The sequence below is a fragment of the Canis lupus genome, chromosome X, assembly GCF_011100685.1.
Source record: "Canis lupus familiaris isolate Mischka breed German Shepherd chromosome X, alternate assembly UU_Cfam_GSD_1.0, whole genome shotgun sequence".
Lineage (NCBI taxonomy): Eukaryota > Metazoa > Chordata > Mammalia > Carnivora > Canidae > Canis > Canis lupus.
In genome coordinates this window covers 118,276,390-118,282,979 of record NC_049260.1, presented here as the reverse complement: position 1 = coordinate 118,282,979, position 6,590 = coordinate 118,276,390, and positions in this window count along the sequence as shown.

Sequence of the window (6,590 nt, the reverse complement as noted above, 5' to 3'; positions counted from 1 at the left end):
TAAAGGTCAAAACACTGCTCCACAAAGTTATACAATTGGACAAATGGATTCAACAGACTAATATTTCTAATGTCATGGTTTCATAATACAGCATGCCTTTCCAGGTGGCATGTTTTAAATTAGAACACATCTATTTTTATTAATCTGTTATGTCTTAAAAGCATGAACAAGTACAATTCAGAAGCTCACGTTTAACTCAACTACTCATTTGTTTAGAGAGAGAAAGAGCCCGAGCAGGAAAGCGAAAGCCAGAGCCAAAGCAAGCGAGTGAGAGAGAGAGAGAAACAGATCACAACAACAACCACAACCACAGCCACAACCACCACAAAACCAGAAAAGAAACCAGACTTTTCTTTGGAGGATCTCAAGGACATGTCACTCAACTAATCGAGTGTGCCAAGGGGAAGAATTTTAGGTATCTGCTGATCCCAAGGAACATTATGAGCATAGTATCGATACTGGGCTCATTTTTTATGTATTAATTTTATCTGAAGACAACACATCAAACAATCTCCAGAAGCACTATTCCGATGAAAATAGGAATAAAAATAGCAATCTGCAGAATTGAATAAATGTGAGGGATTTCATCTTAGACATTTCGCTTTCTAAAGTATCCAGAGAGTCGAATCATCCAGGAAGAAAACTATTTGACAAATTGTCTTGAGACAGAATCGATCTCATTTGTAATATTTGTGGGTGAATATGATTGATTAGTGAGGATGGTTTTGAAATAGGCAATCACCAGATGATGATGAACATATTTCTAGCTCTGTATCCATGCAAACCGGTCCATTGCCTACAGGGACTCAGAGGAGTCCCTGTGTGAGTGTAATGTCAATTAAACCAGCCCCAGATGTTGTTACCATTCTCTAGTAGGACAAATGTTTCACGAATACCATGAGGGGATAGAAGACCCCCTGCAACCCTGTTATTGTACTGGCCACAGAAGGAACCACAAGGGCAAAAGAGAGGCCAGAAGGAAAGAGTAAGACATGGGTCCCCTTCAGGGCTGACATTCGACCATGGGCACAGGCTCAGACAGAATGTGGAAATGTTTAAAGAAAAATAGGATTGTAGGGCAAGTTCTTCAACATTTCCAGATATAGACCTCTTATTAGCCACAGAAGATGCACAGGACTGGGAGAATGGGCCCTTTGAGACTCTCTATTCTACTCTCAGGATGATTTATAATGAGGAGGCCTAAGGGAATGTATAGGTATGTATAGGAATTTAATGAAAATCTCATTCTCTTAAAAAAGTATACTGATGTTTATACCTTCTTGTTAGGGACTCTGGTTTTCCTAATATTGAGTAGAAAATGGAATTATTTTGGTTTAGATGATCATTTCTGAGTATTAGTCATGTAATTGATACAGGAGACATTCTGGTTTGAATTCAGAACTAGGACAGTAATAGTTACTTTTAACTAAAAACACATTTTAAACACATAACTTCGATCTCTAATAACTAAAGTAAAACTCTTCTGAACAACAGTAGGGAGGCGGGAGAAATACTGAGTTTCCATGTTACAAGAAAACAGCACAATACATTTTGGATTGTGCTATTCTCCATAGAGGCCCTAATGCCTCTTAACTACACAGAGGTTGTCATCAGAAGGATGAAGAGTAAATCATTTATCCAAGTTACATTTACAAGTTAGAAATACCAGTTGGACAGTTACAAAATAATAATAATAAAAGAACACTCACCGATCCTATTTTCAACCAACCATCTGGGTTTTCTAAGGGCTGATCTCACTGCTGTTTTTCCTTTGAGATGTGATGACACCCCCCCCCCCGCCCCCATTTGTCTGTGCTTTGGTCTCAAGAGGCCATTCTTCTTTGCTATTTCCTGCTTAAAATCCGTTCCTCTTGGGCCATATCACAAACTACCTACGTACATAGAGGATCAATTTGCATTTGAAAGTGATGGAACAATCTGTCACGGAAGTGTGTGTGTGTGTGTGGCTGTATGTTTGCACGCGTGTCCACGTGAACATAAATGTGAAATTGGAACCCTCTTTGGATGGCTGCATTCAGCAGTGTGTTGGAGTGGCCTTGCTCCGACTCCCAACTTTGTGTGCATCCCTTCCCAACTCTGCGATCTGCAACATCACAGTTAGGAGCCCGAAATCAGCCACGGTGGCGATACTGACACTACGGAAATTGGCCAACGCTACAAGTAAGTCAGGTGCTTTCTGTTCTCAGAGGGCTGGCTGGTCAACATTTTTAGCAGTACTCCACCGGTTGCATGTCAGGCTGACCAAAGGAGAAGCTAGTTCTCTGGGCAACACAGCACCAACTCAGTGTGTTGGGGGGCGGGGGTTTCTCTGATTTCACCTCCTGCCCAGAAGGCTGGAGCATCTGGGATGCATTTGGCTATTGCTGTCGCCCCCTGGGCTCTACTCTTAGAGATACTTCTCCTATGTGGTAGCCATGCAAGTGGGGCAGGCCAAAACCAGATAGGTAGAGCATTTACAATTCTTATTAAGCTCCGGATACGGCAGCTGGCTTCCTGCTGCAGAGGCTTGGAGAACGAGTCCCTCAGTAGGAACAAGCTATCCCCGGCTGAAAGCATCCACTGTGGCATCCCTCAGGAGATTCCCCCCAGCTGGTCTGCACGCTGCCACTCACCAGCAAGTGCTGGCAGGCACTGGGTTTGCCCCTGCAGCATCCTGCCAGGCACCTGGTAGCAGGCTTCCTTTGCTTCCCCCTTCCCTCCTCAAAGTCTAGTACGAATCAAAGAGCCAACAAAATTGAGGTCACTGGCAAAAGAGTTTGAAATTTTGAATGATTTTTATTAAACACCATTAGTCTACACTGCACAGTTAATGAAACAGCAAAGCTCCAATCTCTTAGAAGAACGATGATTGATCATGGATCGGAAAAGCAGTTCAGTGTCCCCTAACCCCATGTGAGCCTGATGAATGATTCATTAACATCTCATGTCAGAAGCAGAAAGGGGCAAGAACTGCAGCCTGGCCTGGAAGGACTGCCCTCCCCTCCACCCCCCACCCCACCCCCCTCCGCCCTCCCCATGATGCAATTTTCTGTGAGTCGATGGATTACAGAGGAAATGTGATGCTCTTGGTAAAGAGGGCTTCTAGATTTGCGAGGAGGAGAATGGAAAGGGATTTACTTTTTCTTTCCCTGAAAAATATCAGATGGTAGGATCCACGTCTGAGACCAGCCTATCCGATTAGCCTCCTGCCAGGGTAAATGCCAATTATCAATACACAGATGCCATCTCTGCTGTTGGAGTTTGCTAACACCAAAGAGAAAATGAATCAGGGTTTAATTATGAGAATAAGGCTGTGCGGGTGGAAATGACAAACAACAACAACAACAACAACAACAACGACAACCATAACGACGAAGAGTTTTGTCTGCCAGTCATGTAACCGAGCGGTGACAACTGGCTCAATATTTTGCCCCCACAGAATTGAATTTGGGGGCACTGAATCGACCCATTCGTTTGATATTGTGTAGCTACACTGTCTCGCCACACAGTTTCTCAATGGGGATAGTGATGCTTCTCTAAGTGAGCAGTTCATTGCCTCACTGAGTAGTCCTACCCAGTGATCCAGTTTGGTTCTCCCACCTGCCAACTCATGCAGGTGAATGTTCTCATGTCTGTTGAGAAGTATGTGAGGGGGAAGCCCTCACAGCTAAGTTGATTCTGCCTTCAAAAACACTTTCCAACTTCAACTTCAACCTCCAGGATGCAAATTTGAATAAAACAAACTCCGAATCAGACAGCTTTTGGGAAAGATGTGCTAGAGCAAGTATCTTTCCAATGCATTTAGAGGTGCGATGTCCACATGCAAATCCGTCCATTTTGAAACTCAACAAAACACACTTTAGCCAATGGTTTCTAATTTAGCAACTTGGTTATTGACTGAAGATGTGAATCTTTTTCTGTCAACCTCAAGTCTTTTAAACGTTAGCAGCAACTAATCTGCTTTTCCAATGATGTCATCCAAATATAAAACTACGAGTATTTTCCCAATGAGATTATTAAGTAATTAACAGTCTACAGGCTGGCTAACAACATGCTTACGGCTAAATTCTACCCCAAGGACCACACTAGTATACTCTTTTTTTTTTTTTTCAAATTAATCCTACCTACCAAACTCAGACAGTAATATGACAAAACCACTAAAAAAATCCAAAGTTAAGTAAAAATACAAAGCCAAGCCAACATCCTAACACAAACTTGTCAAACTCTCTGTGGTTGGAGCTTGGGTGACAAAGGAAGGCATAGTGGTGGCCCTATCTGGGTCACGTTGCAGGGCCGAGATCCTTCTGTGTATTTGCTCAAGTGGAGCTTCCCATTACTCTGCCCATCCCCCTGCCTCCGCGTGCTCATGGAGATGTGTCTCTCCAAGTCTCCGTCAAGGTCTTGAGGCAGGATCTCTCACTGCCATCCACATGTCCTATATCCCTCCCACAAACTGGTACACTGAAGAGATTTACTTCACAAAATATCTCAATCCCTCACATAGCCGCACATCTACGACACACATCACCATTCACAGTGTGATGGATACAGTGCCCAGAAAATGGCAATAATCCTTAATTGTGAAACCAAAAGATGTCTCATCTCCAGGGATGGGAAGGCCATTCATCCTCCATGTTTAATTGGTTTCTAAGCTGCTTTACAAATGGGTCTACTGAATAGTCAGGTGGTGAACCTGGGCTCAACTGTCAGATTTGATCATCGTGCTGCTGATTTGGCACACACTGTATGGTCAGCCACCAGAGGTGACATTGGGCAGCAGGATCTGCTGCTGCCTCCCCGTTGTATGTAAAGTAGATAAAAGGACTCGCTGAAACTAGAGCTACAAGTCTTTCATCCAAGAGGCAAGATGCTTGTTTCTCTTGGAAACTGCCCTTAGCATTTGAGTGTCTAGTTTCTGGAGACTGAATTCCAAGAGGAATCTACCCCTAAATCCATGGTGGTCTAGGATCATAGTTTAGATTGAATTTACAAGTCAAGCCAGCGGGCTTCATTAGATAGTAAGAGGCATTCTACCTGGTAAGCCACGGAAACCTAACAGAGAACGTGAATCCCTGCAAAACCATCAGCTTAACTTTTATGTGTGACACCCACCTTGGGTGTTTAGAGTCTTTCATGTGATCATGTTCCCCATTTAAGAGGCTCAGAGAAGATTCTCTCAGGTTTCATTTGTCTGTGTGCATGTCTGCATGTGTGTGTGTGTGTGTGTGTGTGTGTGTGTCTGTGTGTTGTTGCGGAGACTGCGCGTGTAAAGCTCAACCACACTGGGAGCATAGAAAGTGCTGGGCTCAGCTGCTGGGATGCTCCCAGCAGTCACCTGACAACATGGCCTCAGCCATTGGAGTACAACTTCCACAACCTTATTATAAAACAAAGGGTCTTGAACTCAAAGATGACCAGAGTGGAGCTTGAGTCTGGCTCTTTTGCAACTGGGGATGTAGCTAACCTTGACAACGAGAGTGCAGGGTGATCCCTTGCTGTTCCTGTCACAGACTTCCATGACTTGCTTTAAAAATCATACAAGTTTGCACCTTTCGTGTGCATATGTCTATCGTTTTATCTGGTCATCACTCATGAACAGAATTCAATAAACTCAACAGATTAAAGGCGATGTGGAATTCTATACCAGCAGGTAATTATAAAGAACTAATGTATGAATAGTGTTGACTACATGTGGGGGATTCTTCCAGTGAGATGGAACACCAAAGATGATATTTACATTGTGATGTTTGGGGACATAAATGAATGTGGAGGATCAGAAGGGGTGGGAATAGTTATAAGTGATGTGGAAATGTCTCCAAATTAGGTGAGCTGTTCCCGATCTTCAGGGGTCTTTCAAAGCACCCTGGGGTGAAGCGTTACCCCAAGACTCATTTTTTTTTTTTTGTTAAAGGGCTAGCCACTACTTAGAGAATTTGGAGTTTTCTCTGGAATGTTCATGGAAATGATTCATGCTAATATAGACTTGAATAAAATCAGTGATCTCAGTATTTCAGTCAAAAGTTATTGAGCCCAAACAAAGGAAAAGAAAGATCAAAGAAAGAGGAAGGAGGAGGAGGAGGAGAAGGAGAAGGAGAAGGAGAAGAAGAAGAAGAAGAAGAAGGAGGAGGAGGAGGAGGAGGAGGGGGAGGAGGAGGAAGAGGAGAAAAGAGGAGGAGGAGAAAGAAGAGGACAAAAAAAGAGGAGGAGAAGCACTGCGAATGAGAAGATGTGGATTATAACTGGAAGCAGACTGTATATTCTAACTCCTAGGTAGTGATGACTTTTGTTTCCAGAGATTTGAGCAAAACAGAATAAAAAATATCCTGCCAGTAATGGACCTGCCTACCAACTGCAAAAGAGGCAGAGGTATGAGTTCCTTGGACATTTCCAGATCTCTCCTATCTCTCATCTCTAAGACTGGGGTGCCAAATTTTGGCTCCTAGGGTGTGCACCCACTCAGATGCCCCTCAAAAGGAGAGCTTTACACAAAGAGAATCCCAGGTGAGGATTTACGCTTCAGATCAGGGAGTTCAAAAAATATCTAATGCCAGCTGATGCCTTAAAGTTGTGGAAATAAATGTTGCCACTAC